Raw genomic sequence first — 20,273 nt, 5'->3', positions numbered from 1 at the left:
ATGTGTTGGAAGAGTTAATATTGTTAAGATAACCATTTGTCCTGAGCTCATCTATAGAGTCAATGCAATTCCAGCCAGATCTCAGGAGGAGAGGATTTCCTATAGAAAGTAACAAGCTGATTCTAAAATTGATATAGGAAAACAATGAAACTAGAAAAAGGTAAAACAATTTTGAAAAAGACAAAAAAGTTGAAAAACTTGTGATTTCAACTTATTATATTACTGCAATACTCAAGAGTAAAGATAGCAAATAGGCAAACTTATAGATCAACGGAAAAAAATAGAGAAATCAGACATGCAAAATGGTCAGTTTGTTTTGATGAGGGTACTAAGGCAATTCAGTAGAGAAAGGATAATCTGGAATAGTTGTATGTTCATATATAAAAAAACTCCATCTTATTTGGGCATCTAATATCCTCTGTTGGACACTGGGCAGCCCCTTGCTCAGGAATTCGTATAAATATTTTAACAGATGACAGAAAGGCACCAATGGATATGAAATAGGAAATAAGGTTTACTCACCAAGTCAACGCAAAAGGATTCCTTAAGGAGAGGTCTTAGGTTTAGTCCAGAATGAAGCAAAAGTGAAGTAGGGTGGTTGAGTTTAATTTTCATTGTGACCTGGAGTGTGATAGTTCCCGTGTGTGGGATTTTCATGGTTTTAGCTTCCCATTGATAGTGGAGAGAATGGCCAGGCTTTCATACTGACTTATCCAGATGTGGGGCAAAGGGAGAGGGAAGTGGGCTTTAAGGCAGTTAGCCTTCAAACATCAAAATAGAAAATTTTTCTTTATTATAGCCTCAGTGCAACAATTCCCCATAGTCTATGCAAAAACTGGTTCAAAATGGTTCATAGATCTCAAAATAAGACCTAAAGCTAGAAAATAACTTGAAGAAAATATAAGACAATCTTTTGGACCTTAGATTGAGCAGAGTTTTTTTTTTTTTAAATCAGCAAAAAGTTAGACACCAAAAGCATGATCCATAAATGAATAAATCAGTACTATGTTCACCTTCAAAATTAAGAACTTATGCATGGTGGAGAGATTTGACAGAATGTGGTCCACTGGAGAAGGGAATGGCAAACCACTTCAGTATTCTTGCCTTGAGAACCCCATGAACAGTATGAAAAGGCAAAATGATAGGATACTGAAAGAGAAACTCCCCAGGTCAGTAGGTGCCCAATATGCTTCTGGAGATCAGTGGAGAAATAACTCCAGAAAGAATGAAGGGATGGAGCCAAAGCAAAAACAATACCCAGCTGTGGATGTGACTGGTGATAGAAGCAAGGTCCAATGCTGTAAAGAGCAATATTGCATAGGAACCTGGAATGTCAGGTCCATGAATCAAGGCAAATTGGAAGTGGTCAAACAAGAGATGGCAAGAGTGAATGTCGACATTCTAGGAATCAGCAAACTGAAATGGACTGGAATGGGTGAATTTAACTCAGATGACTATTATATCTACTACTGTGGGCAGGAATCCCTTAGAAGAAATGGAGTTGCCATCATGGTCAACAAAAGAGCCCGAAGTGCAGTACTTGGATGCAATCTCAAGAACGACAGAATGATCTCTGTTCGTTTCCAAGGCAAACCATTCAATATCACAGTAATCCAAGTCTATGCCCCAACCAGTAACGCTGAAGAAGCTGAAGTTGAACGGTTCTGTGAAGACCTACAAGACCTTTTAGAACTAACACCCAAAAAAGATGTCCTTTTCATTATAGGGGACTGGAATGCAAAAGTAGGAAGTCAAGAAACACCTGGAGTAACAGGCAAATTTGGCCTTGGAATATGGAATGAAGCAGGGCAAAGACTAATAGAGTTTTGCCAAGAAAATGCACTGGTCATAACAAACACCCTCTTCCAACAACACAAGAGAAGACTCTACACATGGACATCACCAGGTGGTCAACATCGAAATCAGACTGATTATACTCTTTGCAGCCAAAGATGGAGAAGCTCTATACAGTCAGCAAAAACAAGACCAGGAGCTGACTGTGGCTCAGACCATGAACTCCTTATTGCCAAATTCAGACTGAAATTGAAGAAAGTAGGGAAAACCACTAGACCATTCAGATATGACCTAAATCAAATCCCTTATGATTATACAGTGGAAGTGAGAAATAGATTTAAGGGCCTAGATCTGATAGAGTGCCTGATGAACTATGGAATGAGGTTCGTGACATTGTACAGGAGACAGGGATCAAGACCATCCCCATAGAAAAGAAATGCAAAAAAGCAAAATGGCTGTCTGGGGAGGCCTTACAAATAGCTGTGAAAAGAAGAGAAGCAAAAAGCAAAGGAGAAAAGGAAAGATATAAACATCTGAATGTAGAGTTCCAAAGAATAGCAAGAAGAGATAAGAAAGCCTTCCTCAGCGATCAGTGCAAAGAAATAGAGGAAACAACAGAATGGGAAAGACTAGGGATCTCTTCAAGAAAATCAGAGGAACATTTACCAGAGGAACAGATACCAAAGGAACATTTCATGCAAAGATGAGCTCGATAAAGGACAGAAATGGTATGGACCTAACAGAAGCAGAAGATATTAAGAAGAGATGGCAGGAATACACAGAAGAACTGTACAAAAAAGATCTTCACAACCCAGATAATCACGATGGTGTGATCACTGACCTAGAGCCAGACATCCTGGAATGTGAAGTCAAGTGGGCCTTAGAAAGCATCACTACGAACAAAGCTAGTGGAAGTGATGGAATTCCAGTTGAACTATTCCAAATCCCGAAAAATGATGCTGTTAAAGTGCTGCACTCAATATGCCAGCAAATTTGGAAAACTCAGCCGTGGCCACAGGACTGGAAAAGGTCAGTTTTCATTCCAATCCCAAAGAAAGGCAATGCCAAAGAATGCTCAAACTACTGCACAATTGCACTCATCTCACACGCTAGTAAAGTCATGCTCAAAATTCTCCAAGCCAGGCTTCAGCAATATGTGAACCGTGAACTTCCTGATGTTCAAGCTGGTTTTAGAAAAGGCAGAGGAACCAGAGATCAAATTGCCAACATCCGCTGGATCATAGGAAAAGCAAGAGAGTTCCAGAAAAACATCTATTTCTGCTTTATTGACTATGGCAAAGCCTTTGACTGTGTGGATCACAATAAACTGTGGAAAATTCTGAAAGAGATGGGAATACCAGACCACCTGATCTGCCTCTTAAGAAATTTGTATGCAGGTCAGGAAGCAACAGTTAGAACTGGACATGGAACAACAGACTGGTTCCAAATAGGAAAAGGAGTTCGTCAAGGCTGTATATTGTCACCCTGTTTATTTAACTTATATGCAGAGTACATCATGAGAAACGCTGGACTGGAAGAAACACAAACTGGAATCAAGATTGCTGGGAGAAATATCAGTCACCTCAGATATGCAGATGACACCACCCTTATGGCAGAAAGTGAAGAGGAACTCAAAAGCCTCTTAATGAAAGTGAAAGTGGAGAGTGAAAAAGTTGGCTTAAAGCTCAACATTCAGAAAACGAAGATCATGGCATCCGGTCCCACCACTTCATGGGAAATAGATGGGGAAACAGTGGAAACAGTGTCAGACTTTATTTTTCTGGGCTCCAAAATCACTACAGATGGTGATTGCAGCCATGAAATTAAAAGATGCTTACTCCTTGGAAGGAAAGTTATGACCAACCTAGATAGCGTATTCAAAAGCAGAGACATTACTTTGCCAACAAAGGTTTGTCTAGTCAAAGGCTATGGTTTTTCCTGTGGTCATGTATGGATGTGAGGTCATGTGTGGACTGTGAAGAAGGCTGAGCGCTGAAGAATTGATGCTTTTGAACTGTGGTGTTGGAGAAGGCTCTTGAGAGTCCCTTGGACTGCAAGGAGATCCAACCAGTCCATTCTGAAGGAGATCAGCCCTGGGATTTCTTTGGAAGGAATGATGCTAAAGCTGAAACTCCAGTACTTTGGCCACTTCATGCGAAGAGTTGACTCATTGGAAAAGACTCTGATGCTGGGAGGGATTGTGGGCAGGAGGAGAAGGGGACGACAGAGGATGAGATGGCTGGATGGCATCACTGACTCGATGGACGTGAGTCTGAGTGAACTCCGGGAATTGGTGATGGACAGGGAGGCCTGGCGTGCTGCAGTTCATGGGGTCGCAAAGAGTCGGACACCACTGAGCGGCTGATCTGATCTGATCTGATCTGATGCTGTTTGAAAGAGTGTTATGAAAGTGAAAAGGCAAGTCACAGACCTGGGAGTTAATATTCTCCTATCACATATCTAACAGAAAACTTGTATCCAGAATATCTACAGAACTCACAACCTTCAATAGTAAGTGAACAGCCTAATTAAAAATTTGACAAAAGGATTTAAGTAGAAACTTTACCAAAAAAGGAATATGGATAGCAAGTAAATATACCTAAAGATACTAAACATCATTGATAATTGAAGAGTTGTAAGTTAAAACCACAATGAGAAACCAGTAGTGAGAAAATTAAGACATTAAGAAAAATGAAGGAAGAAAGGAAAAATAAAAAAAACAATACCAAATGCTGACAAGACCATGGGGTAGTTGGAGCTTTCATTTGTTGACACGGGCAATGAAAACAGTATAGCGACTTTAACATTTGGCAGTTTTTTATGAAGGTAAACATACATATGGGTGGGCTTTTCTGGTGGCTTAACCGGTAAAGAATCTGCCTGCAATGTGGGAGACTGGGTTTGATCTCTGGGCTAGGAAGATCCCCTGGAGAAGGGAATGGCAGCCCACTCCAGTATTCTTGCCTGCAAAATCCCATGGACAGAGGAGCCTGTCAGGCTACAGTCCGTGGGATCACAAGAGTTGGCCATGACTTAGCAAATAAACCACTAAACCACCACCACTATATATGCTTACTGTGGAACCTAGCATTCCTACTCCCAGATTTACCTAGCGAAATGAGAGTTTATGTTGATTTTTTTAAATAATTTTATTCATTGATTTTATTTTTGGCTGTGCTGGGTCTTTGCTTTGAGCAGGCTTACTCTGGTTGCTGTGAGCAGGGGCTACCCTCTAGTTGCCATGTGTGGTTTTCTTATTGCCGTGGCTTCTCTTGTTGCTTAGTTGCTCTGCAGCAGGTTTGATCTTGGACTAGGGATCAGACCTGTGCCCCCTACATTGGCAGGCAGATTCTTATCCACTGTACCACCAAGAAAGTTCTTGATTTCCTTTTTTTTTTCAAACAGCTTTATTGAGATATAATTCACATACCATATAATTTACCTCTTAAAGTGTACAATTCAGTGGATTTTAATACATCTACAGAGTTGTGTAACCATTATGACAATCAATTTTAATCCTTTTTCAAATAAATCACTCCAAAAAGACACCTCAGATCTATTAGCAGTCACTCTCCTCTCCCTCCCCCAGCCCTAGGCAATCACTAATATGCTTCTTTTTAATGTCTGTAGATTTTTTTTCATGTAACATAATGTTTTTGAGGTTTATTTGTATTGTAGCAGTATTAGTACTTCATTTCCTTTTATGGGCAAATAAGATTCCATTGTATGGTTATATCAAATTTTGTTTATTCAGTCATCATTTGGGTTGTTTCCACCTATTTGCAATTAATGCTGCTGTGGACATTTCTGTACAAATATTTCTGTGGATATGTGCTTTCATTTGGTTTGGGTATAGACCTAGTAGTGGAATTGTTGGGTCATATGGTGACTCCATGTTTAACTTTTTTAGGAACTGAAAAGTTCCTAAAACTTTTAGGAAAACTGTTTTCCAAAGTAGCTACACCATTTTACATTCCTATCAGCAATGTATGAGTATTCCAGTTTCTTCACATCCTTGTCAATACTTACTCTTTTTATTACTATAGCTATTCTAGGGGCTGTGAAGTGGTATCTCATAGCGGTATTTCATTTACATTTCCATAATGACGTAACAGAACCTTGTGTGCACCAGGACCCGGGAGAAAGGAGCAGTGACCCCACAAGAGACTGACCCATGCTTGCCTGGGAGTGTCCAGGAGTCTCCAGCCGAGGCGTGGGTCAGTGGAGGCCTGCTGCAGGGTTGGGGGCACTGAGTGTAGCAGTACATGCATGGCATCTTTTGAGGGAGGTCACCATTATCTTCATTACCTCCACTGTAGTTTGGCCTCAGGTAAATAGCAGGGAGGGAATACAGCTCCACCCATCAACAGAAAATTGTTAAAGATTTACTGAGCATAACCCCGCCCATCAGAACAAGACCCAGTTTCCCCCTCATTCAGTCTCTCCCATCAGGAAACTTCCATAAGCCTCTATTTTTCTCCATCAGTGGGCAGACAGATTGAAAACCACAATCGTAGAAAACTAACCAATCTGATCACTTGGACCACAGCCTTGTCTAACTCAGTGAAACTATGAGCCATGCTGTGTAGAGCCACCCAAGACGGACAGGTCATGGTGGAGAGTTCTGATAAAATGTGGTCCACTGGAAAAGGGAATGGCAAACCACTTCAATATTCTTGCCTTGAGAACCCCATGAACAGTATGAAAAGGTAAAAAGATAGGACACTGAAAGAGGAACTCCCCAGGTCGGTAGGTGTCCAATATGCTACTGGAGATCAGTGGAAAAATAATTCCAGAAAGAATGAAGAGATGGAGCCAAAGCAAAAACAATACCCGTTTGTAGATGTGACTGGTGCTGGAAGCAAGTGAGTGAAGTCGCTCAGTTGTGTCCGACTCTTTGTGACCCCATGGACTGTAGCCTATCAGGCTTCTCAGTCCATGGGATTTTCCAGACAATAGTAATGGAATGGATTGCCGTTTCCTTCTCCAGGGGATCTTCCTGACCCAGGTATCGAACCCAGATCTCCCACATTGTAGACAGATGCTTAACCATCTGAGTCACCAGGGAAGTCCCTGATAGAAGCAAAGTCCAATTCTATAAAGAGCAATATTGCATAGGAACCTGGAATGTTAGGTCCATGAATCAGGGCAAATTGGAAGTGGTCAAACAGATGACAAGAGTGAATGTTGGCATTTTAGGAATTAGCGAACTAAAAAGGACTGGAATGGGTGAATTTAACTCAGATGACCATCATATTGACTACTGTGGGCAAGAATCCCTTAGAAGAAATGAGTCAACAAAAGAGTCCGAATGCAGTACTTGGGTGCAATCTCAAAAATGACAAAATGATCTCTGTTCATTTCCAAGGCAAACCATTCAGTATCACAGTAATCCAAGTCTGTTCCCCGACCAGTAATGCTGAAGAAGCTGAAGTTGAATGGTTCTATGAAGACCTACAAGACCTTCTAGAACTAACACCCAAAAAAGATGTCCTTTTCATTATTGGAGACTGGAATGCAAAAGTAGTAAGGCAAGAGATACCTGGAGTAACAGGCAAATTAGGTTTTGGAGTACAGAATGAAGCAGGGCGAAGGCTAATAGAGTTTTGCCGAGAGAATGCACTGTTCATAGCAAACACCCTCTTCCAGCAACACAAGAGAAGACTCTACACATGGACATCACTAGATGGCCGACACTGAAATCATATTGATTATATTCTTTGCAGCCAAAGATGGAGAAGCTCTATACAGTCAGCAAAAACAAGACCAGGAGCTGACTGTGGCTCAGATCATGAACTCCTTATTGCCAAATTCAGACTTAAATTGAAGAAAGTAGGAAAAACCACTAGACCATTCAGGTATGACCAAAATCAAATCCTTTATGATTATACAGTGGAAGTGAGAAATAGATTCAAGGGATTAGGTCTGATAGACAAGAGTGCCTGAAGAACTATGAACGGAGGTTTGTGACATTGTACAGGAGACAGGGATCAAGACCATCCCCAAGAAAAAAAAATGCAAAAAGGCAAAATGGCTGTCTGAGGAGGCCTTACAAATAGCTGTGAAAAGAAGAAGAGCGAAAACCAAAGGAGAAAAGGAAAGATATACCTATTTGAATGTAGAGTTCCAAAGAATAGCAAGGAGAGATAAGAAAGCCTCCCTCAGTGATCAGTGCAAAGAAATAGAGAAAAACAACAGAATGGGAAAGACTAGCGATCTCTTCAAGAAAATTAGAGATACCAAGGGAACATTTCATGCAAAGATGGGCACAATAAAGGACAGAAATGGTATGCACCTAACAGAAGCAGAAGATATTAAGAGGTGACAAGAATACACAGAAGAACTGTACAAAAAAGATCTTCACGACCCAGATAATCACAATGATGTGATCTCTCACCTAGAGACAGAAATCCTGGAATGCAAAGTCAACTGGGCCTTAGGAAGCATCACTACAAACAAAGCTGGTGGAGGTGATGGAATTCCAGTTGGGCTATTTTCAGTCCTAAAAGATGATGCTGAAAGTGCTGCCCTCAATATGCCAGCAAATTTGGAAAAGTCAGCAGTAGCCACAGGACATGAAAAGATCAGTTTTCATTCCAATCCCAAAGAAAGGCAACGCCAAAGAATGCTCAAACTACCGCACAATTGCACTCATCTCACATGCTAGCAAAGTAATGCTCAAAATTCTCCAATCCAGGCTTCAGCAATATGTGAACCGTGAACTTCCAGATGTTCAAGCTGGTTTTAGAAAAGGCAGAGGAACCAGAGATCAAATTGCCAACATCTATTGGATCATCAAAAAGGCAAGAAAGATCCAGAAAAACATCTATTTCTGCTTTATTGACTATGCCAAAGCCTTTGACTGTGTGGATCACAACATACTGTGCAAATATGAGAAGACCAGTCTACCTGACCTGCCTCCTGAGAAATCTGTATGCAGATTAGGAAGCAACAATTAGAACTGGACATTGAACTGCAGACTGTTTCCAAATCGGGAAAGGAGTATATAATGGCTGTATGTTGTCACCCTGCTTATTTAACTTATATGCAGAGTACATCATGAGAAATACTGGGCTGGATGAAGCACAAGCTGGAATCAAGATTGCTGGGAGAAATATCAATAACCTCAGATATGCAGATGACATCACCCTTATGACAGAAAGTGAAGAGGAACTAAAGAGCCTCTTGATGAAAGTGAAAGAGGAGAGTGAAAAAGTTGGCTTAAAGCTCAGCATTCAGAAAACTAAGATCATGGCATTTGGTTCCATCACTTCATGACAAATAGATGGGGAAACAGTGACAGACTTGATTTTTGGGGGCTCCAAAATCACTGCGGATGGTGACTGCAGCCATGAAATTAAAAAACGCTTACTCTATGGAAGGAAAGTTATGACCAACGTAGACAGCACATTAAAAAGCAGAGACATTGCTTTGCCAACAAAGGTCTGTCTAGTCAAGGCTGTGATTTTTCCAGTAGTTATGTATGGATGTGAAAGTTGGGCTATAAAGAAAGCTGAGCGCAGAAGAATTGATGCTTTTGAACTGTGGTGTTGGAGAAGACTCTTGAGAGTCCCTTGGACTGCAAGGAGATTCAGCCAGTCCATCCTAAAGGAGATCAGTCCGGGGTGTTCATTGGAAGGACTGATGCTGAAGCTGAAACTCCAATACTTTGGCCACCTGAAAACTGAGTCATCTGAAAAGACCCTGATGCTGGGAAAGATTGAAGGCAGGAGGAGAAGGGGACAACAGAGGATGAGATGTTTGGATGGCATCACCGACTCGATGGATGTGAGTTTGAGTAAACTCTGGGAGTTGGTGATGGACAGGGAGGCCTGGCGTGCTGCGGTCCATAGGGTCGCAAAGAGTCGGACACGACTAAGCAACTGAATGACTAGTGATGTTGAGTTTTTTCATGTACTTATTGGCCATTTGTGGCTTCTTTGGAGAAATGTCTCTTCAAACCCTTTTCTCATTTAAAAAGTGGATTATTTTTCTATTGTTCAGTTCTAAGAATACTGTATACTAGGTATTAAACTTTTGTTAGAGATATGATTTTTAATTTAATTTTTTTTTTTTTTTTTACCATTCTTTTGGTTGTCTTTTAAGTTTCCTGAAAGATGAAAGTTTTAAATTTTGATGAAGTCCAGTTTAATTTTTTCCTTGGTTTCTTGTGCTTTTTATGTGTCATATCTAAGAAATTATTGTCTAGATATCAATGTTTAAGTGCTTAATCAAGGTTATGAAGATTTACACCTCTTTTTTCCCCAAGAGGTTTATAGTTTTAGATTTCAAGATAATCTTGGATACATTTTGAGTTAATTTTAGGGTCAATATAAAGTTTTCTTAAGTTTATTCCCAGGTAATTAACATATTGGTTGCTGTTGCTTCTGGTGATTGGTTCTTGTTTGTATGGACAGGTCCTTTTCTAAAGGGAATGTTGCTTTTTTGTAAATGATAATTTTTCAAGTAGTATTAGCTTGCTTTAAAAAAAAAATTACTACAACCCAGAGGGATAGGGTGGGAGGGATTTGGGAGGGGGTTCAGGATGGGGGGACACATGTGCACCCATGACTGATTCATGTCGATGTATGGCAAAAATCACAATATTGTAAAGTAATTATCTTCCAGTTAAAATAATTTAAAAAATCAATCTTTAAGTTTCATTGAAAGCAGTTGTTTTGGAATAGTCTGTTTTACCACATGTTCCTTGTTGTTGTTTTACTGGCTATGTCGTGTCTGACTGTTTTGCAACTGCATGGACTATAGCCCACCAGTCTCCCCTGTCCATGGGATTTCCTAGGCAAGAATACTGGAGTGGATTGCCATTTCCTCCTCCAGTGGATCTTTCCGACCTGGGATCAAACCCAAGTCTCCAGCATTGGCAGGTGGATTCTTTACCACTGAGCTACCTGGGAAGCCCACATATTCCTTAAGTTTAATAAATCTAAAATGTGTATTGTACAAGATTTTATTTTCCAATTGTATCCTAAGGGTGGCAAAGACACTGCAGTTGCCTTATCAGGATTTTTTCTGTAAATCAAATATACATACAAATTGTTTTTGAGCAGAAGGGATTGATGGTGGTATTATGCCCTAGTAGAAGTATGGAGTTGCTCATTTGAATTTTACTAACCCAATGATTTGACTTGATCTTTTCACTTCAGTGCTACTTTGACTTCATTTGTTAGCTTGCATATTTGTTTATTTATAGAAATACAAATTTTCTGTTAAAAATGTTTATTAAAATGCAGAAATTGAGTAAAGAGAATGGACTGTGATTCCCTCTCAGACAATTGTTAACATTTTTTGATTTCTAAAGAATTGCTGTGTTTTATATTATTGCTTTTTTTAATATCCTAATCAATATTTATTGATATTCATGTTATAAAGCACATAGTTTCATTAACAAAGAGAAGATACTGCAAATTCATCAGATGAGAAATATATAGACTATGTTAATTTTGGGAAATACCAGCATTTTTATAAGCCACAAGGAGAGCATGTATAATTTAATGTTTACTTCTTTTACTTCTTCCCTTCCACTGCCTCTGTCCACTTTTTTCTCCCACTCACATTTCTAAATTATAAAGCCTGTGCATCTGTTTGCTAGTAGATTGGGCTTCTTGGTCCTTTTCACTGCCTTAGCCCAGGGTTGAGGTTGCCTGGGCTTCCCGCAGTTCTCCAAGTCACCTCTTTTTCCATGTCCTTTGAGATACTCTTGGCAACAAATCTATTTATTCTTGTGCTCTTGCCCCACATCCAAAAGTAACATTTCTTAAGTGTCTCCTAGGTGTCAGGCATTGTCCAAGGCACTTTCATCTGAAGTACTGCTGTTTTTTTATTATTAGCTGGTGGTCAAGTTTGGCCTCATATTAGATACCTTACCTTTTTGCTTATTCTGCTTCCCTTTAAAGGGACCACCAAATAAAAGTCAACATTACTGATGAAATTTTACTAAATTGCAGGCCTCCTAGTCTCACGTACGGTAATTTTTGTTTTTTTCCTGTTCTTAGAAAAGAATCCTGATACTTTATCCTATATTGGGAAATGTATGCATTGCTAACTAAAGTGTTGGAAATAATTGAGAGGTATATTTTACAGTTTAAAATACACAGTTTAAAAATCATTGAAGAATGGCACCATTTTAATTATAAATAAGATTTGTTTCATTCTCAAACTTTCCCCTCAGCCTACACTTATTATTAAAATGTTTCTGGTTTAGGGGAACTTGACTTTCTTAGAAATAGAAACTTTAAATATTGAGCTTAACTTCAATTGTGAATCCAGTTTAAATATTTTTTTAATGGATTAAAATCATATTTATTCTTAAACTTTGTATCTCACATATATTCATTGAATTTCTAAAATTAAGAAAAACATTTAAAAGATCATTGAAAAATATTGCTTTTTGGTGCTAGGGAATAGAGAGTAGTAAACACATGAGAATTATTTACCTTTTTTAGTTTGCCTTAAAGAAACAGGGTTGATGAGTAAAAGTGTGTGTGTATGTATATATATATATTTTTTTTTTTATTTTTTAGATCTGATGTTAGATCTTATTTGTCACTCTTGGAACATCTCATTTTTGACTGGACTCAGAAGTTCTCAGGACAGCCTCCATCTCTTGGTAATCTGTTATTGCCATTTTTCTTTGGCTTTCTTCATTCTCTTGGCCAAAAGTTTAGCATATTCTGCAGCCTCTTCCTTATTTTTCTTAGTACACTGTTTCTTCAGAGCAATAGTGTTGCAATAGGCCAGCATTCGTGTTGCAGAATACATGGAGTAATATGACGCTGAATCTTGGGTGCTTTGGTAGTGGGTTTCTTACCTTCTTTGTTTAAGGGCTTTCTCACAATATATTGGTGGACATCTTCTTCTTTAGAGAGGAGAGAAAGTGTATTCATTTGGACTCTGGGTTAAACAGAAATCTTAACTCATACTAGTCCATAATGGAATTTAAGAATTATGGCGATAGGAAGTTGTCTTAGCAACAGAGGTCAGGAGTATGATTAAATTTCCAGAATAATTGGAACATCCGCATGTTTTCTTCTGTCTCTTGTCTGTCTTCCTCTCTGTGTATGTGCATCATCTTAAAATCTTTCTAAATAGGCTTCATTCACTTGGTCCCTAACTTTTCCCAAGCTTTATTTGTAAAATAGTTCAGACATTCAAAGAGTGCCTGCCACCACTTTTCTCAGTTTCATTTTCAAATTTTCTGACAAAGAACTTTGAATGGCCACTTGGTCAGGGAGAAGTATCATGCTATATAATATGACTGGTAAAACTGTGGGAATGAATTACGGGTGAACTAGGGCAGTTAAAAAGGTAGAAGGGGGCAATTTCCAGGAGAAAGAGTAGGGATGATTGAGGTGCCATGTAGGGAAAAACAAGCGTGTGTTTTTGAAATGATCTTATCTTCAGATTACTTCTGACAGGGAAGACTGAGCTTTGGAAGAACCTCTGAAAGACAGCCTACATAGCACTTTCAGTTAAGGGCAGTATCTTGGTTTAGAGGTTCTCTCCAATCATATCCTAAACTGCTGTTCCATTGGAATGATGCCAAACACTGGGTTCACTGCTCAAGTATAGAAAATTGTGGCAAAGAGGCTAGCATGACTTCTGGGTTTTTAATCGAAAAGTTGGTCATACCATTGAAGCACTCATCCCAGACTCTATGTATGTACCAGAGATGCAGCTCACTCTCTTTGGGAGTAGAAGTATGACTGGGATTCTTAGAGTTAAGTTAAAACAAATGGTAATTGGCAGAGCAATTACAGGGCAGAACAGAAATATAACTGGTTCTATTAGCAATCACTCTTAGTTGTCTTGGAAAATCCATCCTGCTTATATGAAAGAGACGTTCTGTCTAGATGTGTATACCACGTTGCAGTGGCCTGAATTAGCAGCTTGAATGTGTGTTGATATTTTGTGCTGACCATAAAACCTGTCAGAAAGATTAAAGTCTAACACAAATGTCAGGAAAACCAACAGTTGAGTATGGAATTTGTATGAGGAAAAATAATCTTAAAGTTGGAACCCTCTAAAGAGGGTTTGGAACAAGTTGTGGAAGATGTGGAGAGACTGTTAGAGGGAGCCCTGTAAAAAGTTTTTCATGTCAGAGAAAGATTAGAATATCAAGCATTCTTTAGTCTGCCTAATTTTTGAGTGATTTGTTTGGGAAAGACAGACTTGTTAATGTTGCATTTTTTTTCTTGGAAGAAAAATGTTAGACCAAAAGGCTAATAGAATTATTTGCCAGATGCCCTGTTCTAGTAATCCATTGAATAACCTAAATATACAGTTCAGTGAATCCTGATAACTCAGAGTCATATTTAAAATAGTAGAACTGTTTAACTATAGTTCCCAGGTTTGGTTGATCTGTGAATATGTGGGACTGGACTTTTCTAGAAGGACAGTAGGGAAGTTTTAGATAAACAGTACACTTTGCATTTTATTTTTGTCCAGGTCTACCAGAGAATATGTTTCCCAGGTTGTTGTTTTCTTTATAGTTTTAGAAATATTTAAAATTAAAAAAATTTTTTTAATTTAAAAATATTCATGCATTTCAAACATTATATGTAATATATATATAGATTATTTATAGATTAATAAACACTCATGAAACTGCCATCCAACCAAGAACTAAAATATTATGAGTAACTTATCCATACTGCTTCAGTAATAAATTTTATTCCTGTATAAATTTGTCTTTGTATCTGCCTCTTCTTTGTCTTTCTTTCCTTTCCTCCTTTCTCCCTTCTCTTCTTCTCCGTCTTTCTTTCATTGTGTCTTCTCTGGGATCTGGGATTTACCTTCTTTTGAAGAAGATTGCATCCTCTTTAACCCATTTAAATTCTATTTCAAGCTTGTTTGAGGATTTAGAACAGAAGGCATTTATGTCTTCCTGTTTTTGATAAAACCCTAATGTCTTTTGGGATGCTTTACTCTTAGTTGTACATAATGATTGCTTTGCATGCTGCTAACTGAACAAAGGTGGTAATAAATGGAAGTGAGACATCGTAAGTGATGAAATCATTATGTTTTAAAAACCTGTGATTGATAAGGATATGCTTGTCTATAAACATGCCACTTAAGGTTTCTAAAGAATGTGCATGAGGCATAGTATTCAGACAGATTAGAGAAACCATTCCCTAGAGTAATTAGAAATTCTGTGACATGTTCTAAAAAATAAATTGAAGTAAAATATATTTTAAAGACAGAGTGCATCTTTTGTATGATTTCAAGAGGTAGTCATATCCTGTGGTTCTCAAAGTGTGATCACCAGAACAGCAGCAGCAGCGTCACCTGAGAACTTGCATATGTGATCTAGGTACTTTGACCATTGGGTGATCTGATACAGCTAAAGTTTAGAACCACTGTTATATACTCTATCTTCATTTATATTAACTAGTTTAGGTTGGCATGGTAATTTGGAGTAATGCTGTGAGAGGGTCTGAATTTTCTATTGCAAGTGACAGAAATCCAACTTAAACTAGTTTAAGAAAAAGGGAATTTACAGGCTCCCTCAGCTGAGTTGGAAGATTATTGGGGAAGTTCACAGGTTCAGAGCAGAAACTATAAGAATCAGGGCCATGGAGCTTGTAAAACTGCTTGTTTCTGCATAACTTTGTCATTTTTATAGACTAAGTTCCTGTGTATGCTTGTCAGGTGGCACAGATGGTCACAGGCAGCTCCAAATTCATGTCCTCTGAGCGTAGCAATTCCAGAAAGAGCTGCTTTTTACCATTTCACAAGCCCACTCTTCAACAGTTAAATTCATAGGAATGAGGGTCAATGACTGGCTTAGCCTGGGTCATATGTCTATTTGTGGGAGAAAGGAGAATAGAAAAGTGTGCCACTACATTGTCAGGAGTGGCACACTTTCGGTTGCTTTCAAATAAGCTTAACAGTCTTTGAAGCACAGCAAGAAATCTAGAGGATTATCGAGTTAGAAAATGGGACATATGCAAATATGTTAGCTACTTTATTGTGTTAGAGTGTGGTTAACCATTTCGTTAAAGTCTTACGGTGCCAAAATATGGAAGTTGATGTTTTAGGTTTTTTATTTTGTATAGAGTTAATTTTTGTCATTATAAAAGCAAATATAATTAGAGAAATGCAAACCAAAACTACAGTGGAGTACCATCAGAATGGCCATCATTAAAAAGTCTACAAATGGAAAATGCTGCAGAGAGTGTACGGAAAAGTGAGCCCTTCTACACTGGTGGCGGTCATGTTGGTTGGTACAGCCCCTGTGAAATACAGTGTGGCAGTTCCTCAGAAAACTAAAAACAGAGCTGCCATATGATCCAGCAGTCCCACTCCTGGGCACATACCCAGACAAACTATAGTTCCAAAAGATACATGCATCGTTCATAACAGCCAAAATGTAGAAACATCCAAATGTTCATTGACGAATGGATAAAGATGATGTGGTACCTATATAAAATAGGATACCACTCGGTCATGAAAAAGAATGGAAGGCCATTTGCAGCAACATGGATGCAACTAGAGATTATCATACTGTGAAGTAACTCAGAAATAGAAAGACAAATATCCTATGGTATCCCTTATATGTGGAATCTAAAATATGACACTAATAAACCTGTCTACAAAACAGAAAAAGACTCACAGAACAAACTTGTGGCTGCAGAGGGGAAAGGGTGTGGGGGGAGAGAAAGACGGGGAGTTTGGGATCAGCAGATGTAAACTCTTATATATGGGACCCATAAACAACATGGTCCCACTCTGGAGCAGGCTACTATATATACAGGGAACTATATTCAATATCCTGTGATAAACCATAATGGAAAAGAATATTTTGAAGAATGTATGTATATACCTGAGTCACTTTGCTGTACAGCAGAGACTTGCACATTGCAAAACAACTGTACTTCAATAAAATTAAATAATAAGAACCTATTACATGAGAAAAAAATAAGCATTGAGTATAAAAGTAAATATACCCTGTGTTGTTTAGTTGCTAAGTTGTGTCCGACTCTTAATGTGAGTTCATGGACAGTGGACCACCAGGCTCCTCTGTCTGTGGGATTTCCCAGGCAAGAATACTGTAGTGGGTTGCCATTTCCTTCTCCAGGAATCTTCCTTCTCCAGGGATCAAACTTGTGTCTCCTGTATTGGCAGGTGGGTTCTTTACCAGTGAACCACCAGGAATGCCCAAACCCTTGACATCTGGAAAATACTGAAAAATAGGAAAGAAAAAAATCACGTAATGTTCTGCTCTCCAGAGACAACTACATTTTGGTGAATTTCCTCTGCATATTTTTTTGGTAAAATTATGATATTATAATGTTAAGTTTTTTCTTTGTTTTGATTAGTATTTATTACTAACTTTCTATCAGAGTGTAGTAGAAACTTAATCTTCTTCAGTATAGATTCCACCAGAGTTGTATGGTGTTTATTTTTTTTAAGACTTAATTTTTTAGAGCAGTTTTAGCTTCATAACAAAATTAAGAGGATGGTATGGAAATGTCGCATGTACTCCCTGCTCCCAATATGTGTAGCCCCCCACCAGAATGGCGTATTTTTAAAAATTAATGAATCTACATTGACACATCATAATTGCCCAAAGGCCATAGTTTAACATTACCCCTTCACTCTTAGTGTTGTAAATTCTGTGAAAATGAACAAATGTATAGTGATATGTATTCATCATTATGATATTACACAGTATTTTCACTGCCCTAAAAATCCTCTGTGCTCCGTTTGTTCATCCCCCCTCTTCTTCTGCCAACTACTAATCTTTTTATTCTCTTAATAGTTTCACCTCTTCCAGAATATTATATAGTTGGAATTATACAGTATATAGCCTTTTCAGATTAACTTCTTTCACTTAGTAATATTTTTAATTCCTCCATGTTTTTTAATGGCTTGATAGCTCATTTCTTTTTTAGCATTGAATAATATTCCATTGCCTAGATGTATCACAGTTTATCTGTTCACCTTCTGAAGGACATCTTGGTTGCTTCCAAGTTTTGCCCATTATAAATAAAGTTGCTATAAATATCCATGTGCAGGCTTTTGTGAACATAAATTTTCAACTCCTTAGAGTAAATACTAAACATGATTGCTGGATCATATGGTAAGAGTGTATTTAATTTTTTAAGAAATTGCCAAACTGTTTTCCAAAGTGACTGTACCATTTTGCAATCCCACCAGCAATGAATGTTGTAGGATTGATGTTAATTTTCAAATCTCGTTTTCATTTGAATTTACAAGTAAGGAATATGTTCATTTTAAGTTTCTTGACATATAGCACTATCATCATTAAGTATTTTAAATTTAGTTGTTACATTTAATTGTTCATTTGATAGGCAAAAACTGGCTATCTTATTTCAACTTCTTGAGTCCTTGATTACTGATGAGTCAGTTTTTATTTCAGTCGGTTTCGTTAACTGTAGTTCCTCTTTTGTGGCTTTCTGGGTTCTTAACCCACTCATTGGGCTTCCCTGGTGGCTCAGATGGTAAAGAATCCGCCTGCAATGCAGGAAAACTGAGTTCAATCCCTGGGTTGGGAAGATCCTCTCGGTAAGGGAACAGCTACCCACTCCAGTATTCTGGCCTGGAGAATTCCATGGACAGAGGAGCCTGGTGGGCTACAGTCTATGGGGTCACAAAGAGTTGGATGCGACGGAGTGGCTTTCATTTTCAGCCCACCTCTCTGCTGATGTCTTGGGTTTTTTATTGATTTGCAGGAGTTCCTTAAATGAGCTCTGTTTTCTTTAGTTTCCTAGTTTATAGTTTTTATAAAACAATATATAAACCTGTTATTTTGGGTATTTTAATTCCATTTGGCTTTAGATTATCTTATTTTTAAGTTTAAAAATTCTCTTTTCAGAGGTCCAGTAACTTTTGTTGTTTTTTGTTATTATGACTCTTTATTTCATCTAGAATAAAGAAATTTTCAAGCTTTTGTGGTAATTTCTGTAGGCCAGTGTTTCTTGATTCATTGTAAGGTTTAAGGACAATAAAAGAAGACAGAGAAACTTTAGTGACAAAATACATTTTAGCAATGAAAAAAATGATAACTTCTTATCTGACAGATCTAAACTTTCTCATCAGAGCTAATGTTTAGACAACATTTCTGGTTAGCCTTCTCTTGGTACAGCAAAAGCATTTGTATTTGCTGGAAATAACATTCATTTATGAAGAAATTATGGCAGAAATCTGTTTAAACAGTGAGAAAATTCTAGACTGTTCAGACAGCCCAGGATTTTGAAAAAACCTTGGGCTTTGGCAAGAGCCCAGGAGAGGAAGTGTCTGCATCTGCTACATTCTAGAAGCCTTCCCAAAGAGTCACTGTAAGGCAGCCAAGAGAACAGTGTATTTCACTACTGTGTGGTTCTGGGGGAAACTTAGGAGGACTTCCAGCATGTCAGTTTCTGTGGTGATCTATTTTTATTGATTCAAGTTAGGAGGAAAATGGCGTGTGTGTATGTGTATTGGGGTGTGTGTGTGTGAGAGAGAGAGAGAGGGAGAGATTGGGAGTTTTCTATTGTGGACAATGGTGTGTGTGTGTGTGTGTGTGTGTGTGAGAATGATAGGGAGTTTTCTAGTGTGGACTTGAACCTGTTGCTTTCGGTGAAGTCTCTTGGGGAGAGTCAGAGGTGCCTGCACAAAGAGGAATAGGGTGACAAGTGAGAATAAGCAATGGGTGTCTGTTATTGGTGTAAACAGTGTTACAGGGGTAACTTGTTTTCCTGTAAGGTAATAAAGAAGAACTTAAAAGTCCGTGTTTATGTGGTAAAGAAGGAGCAAGAGAAGAGTGCTAACAGGGCCTTTGGGAAAGCAGGGTAAAACCTGCTGGTTAGTTGAAAATCTGCATCTGCCATGAAGAATCCATTCCAGAAAAGAAAGACAGAAGGGCTTTGCTGCCAGTTTTTTTTTTTTTTTTCTCCCTGAATGCTAGAGCTATGTCCTGGGCTAAGGATTTTTTACGTAGAACACAGTAGAAAAAGCTCAACTTTGGGTCCTTTGAGAGAGATTACTAGCCTAAATCGACAGCTTGCTAGCTTAAATACCACACTATTCACCTATTTAATGTTCATGATTGGTTGATTTTGAGTAGTTTCACAGTGTTCTTCAGCCATCAGTCCCTGCAGTATATTTTGGGACATATTCATCACCTCCAAACCTACAACTTTTAATTGAACTTATTTTAAAATCTAAAGCCATTGTAGGGAAAAGATGGACCAAGTTAGGAATTAAGGGGATTAATCAGAAAGCTCTGAAACATTTTGTCCCTTTAAATATATTCTAACATTTTAGAATGTATTTTGGTAGTATTTAAATTAAGTTACTCTAATAAAGTGGTATATTTTAATGGGAAATTCATGACTTAGGTCTAGATCGCAGAGTAAACTTAATGAAAAAGTATACTACCATCCGGTTGATCTAACTGTAATAGTAACTAAAGAGAAAACAAACAGCATTTTTAAGCATACATTATCATGGTGATA

At 38.2% G+C, this 20,273-nt stretch overlaps 1 protein-coding gene across 7 annotated transcripts in view; it reads left to right on the top strand.

Moving 5' to 3' along the window:
* P4HA1 (prolyl 4-hydroxylase subunit alpha 1) overlaps positions 1–20,273 on the top strand; it is a 100,226-nt gene that overhangs the window by 5,233 nt on the left and 74,720 nt on the right. For 2 of the 7 annotated variants that reach the window (XM_061405293.1, XM_061405290.1), the window contains exon 2: positions 16,939–17,084. The exons of 2 other annotated variants lie outside the window; for them this stretch is intronic. The gene's annotated coding sequence lies outside the window, so the exon portion shown is untranslated. Of the gene's footprint in view, positions 1–12,335; positions 12,422–16,938; positions 17,085–20,273 lie in introns of all 7 variants that reach the window. 3 more of the 7 variants (XM_061405295.1, XM_061405294.1, XM_061405292.1) reach the window with 3 other exon arrangements.

This window comes from Bos javanicus, chromosome 28 (assembly GCF_032452875.1).
Source record: "Bos javanicus breed banteng chromosome 28, ARS-OSU_banteng_1.0, whole genome shotgun sequence".
In the NCBI taxonomy this organism is placed as follows: Eukaryota; Metazoa; Chordata; class Mammalia; order Artiodactyla; family Bovidae; genus Bos; species Bos javanicus.
This window is presented reverse-complemented; position numbering and strand designations above follow the sequence as displayed.